Below are 1591 nucleotides of genomic sequence, written 5' to 3' on the forward strand. Positions count from 1 at the left end.
CTAGGCTATTCTTCTGATCACCCTCCATAGAGCACTCTTGATGTCCCTGTTCCTCAGGCTGTAGATGAAGGGGTTCAGCATGGAGGTCACCACAGTGTACATCACTGAAGCCACTGCACCCTTCCTCAGGGAAGATCACACAGTGGAACTGAGGCACACCCCAAGGCCTGTTCCATAAAATAAACAAACCACTGACAGGTGAGAGCCACAGGTGGAGAAGGCCTTATACTTCCCCCCTGATGATGGGACTCTCAGAATGGAGGAAACAATTCGAGTGTAAGAGAAAAGGATCCCTGAGACTGGAACACCACCAATGATAGCACCAAAAAAATACATCAATATGTTATTAATGGAGGTGTCAGAACAGGCAAGGTTGAGGAGTTGAGAAGGGTCACAAAAGAAATGAGGAACTTCCACATCTGCACAGAAGGTGAGTTGTGACACCATCAAGTAGTGCAGCTGGGAGACCAAAAGGCTGATGAAAAATGACAGCAGGACACACAAGCCACAGAGGTGGGGGGTCATGATGACCAGGTAGTGTAGAGGCTGACAAATGGCCACTAACCAATCATAAGCCATCACGGCCAGAAGTAGACTCTCCAAACTTGCAAATAGAGGGAAAAAACGTGACCTGAGTTAAGCAGCCTGCATAGGTGATGGACTTGCTGTATGTCTGGAGGTTCACCAGCATCTTGGGGACTGTAGTGCTGCTGAAACCTATGTCAGCCAGGGACAGATTGTAAAGGAAGAAGTACATAGGTGTGTGGAGGTGGGAGTCAGAGATGATGGACAGGATGATGAGCAGGTTCCTCAGCATGGTCACCAGGTACATGGCCAGGAACAGCCCAAACAGAAGAGGCTGCAGCTCTGGATCATCTGACAGTCCCAGGAGGAAGAATTTAGAGTCACCTGTTCGATTCTGTGGTACCATGCAGATAGGACACAGTTTGAAAAAGAAGAGAGTGCTGAATAAATGAAACAAGTGTAGACACATCCATTGTTTGCATTCAAGCAATTCACAAATAAAGGAATCACACTTGAGCTTGAGGACCAAACACCACCCCCCACCACACTTACCCTTACCCTTCAGTAACATTTCTCAGTTAGAGAACTCTTTTAGAATTCTTTCCTTATAGATGTCTGGGCTGTTTACCTGTTTCTAATAAACAACCACTTTAGAGACCCTGGCTCAAAGAATATTAAAGAAGAAAGGACACTTGAGAGTAAAAAATTCCATCAACAAAGCAAAATATCAGTCTTCTACTTTGGAAGTAAAAATATGGAATGGGACATATTGTTTTCTAAGGAAAAATCATCTTAATTGGAAGACACTAAGAAGCAGCTGAATGTACTTTATCTCTGTCAGCTGCAGTACCAGAAATTCCCTTCATCTACAATGTCATCTTGAAGAGCTAAAACCACATTAACTGCATTCTAACTTAAAATAAGCAGATAGATTTTTGTATGGCAATTATCTTCAAGGGTTTTCATCTTTATTTGGATTTATGACATCCATGTTCCAGGGAGATAAGTGTTCACTCAAAATATGTGGGTTGTCTGGTCAAAGTCAGTCCTTCAACTCTAACTCAAA

The 1591-nt window shown here is 43.5% G+C and overlaps 1 pseudogene; it reads right to left on the reverse strand.

Moving 5' to 3' along the window:
* On the reverse strand, positions 1-994 carry LOC123825943 (annotated as a pseudogene).
* Between the last annotated feature and the right edge of the window lie 597 nt (positions 995-1591).

Source organism: Phyllostomus hastatus, unplaced genomic scaffold (assembly GCF_019186645.2).
Source record: "Phyllostomus hastatus isolate PE091 unplaced genomic scaffold, TTU_PhHast_1.1 phas_contig_798, whole genome shotgun sequence".
In the NCBI taxonomy this organism is placed as follows: Eukaryota; Metazoa; Chordata; class Mammalia; order Chiroptera; family Phyllostomidae; genus Phyllostomus; species Phyllostomus hastatus.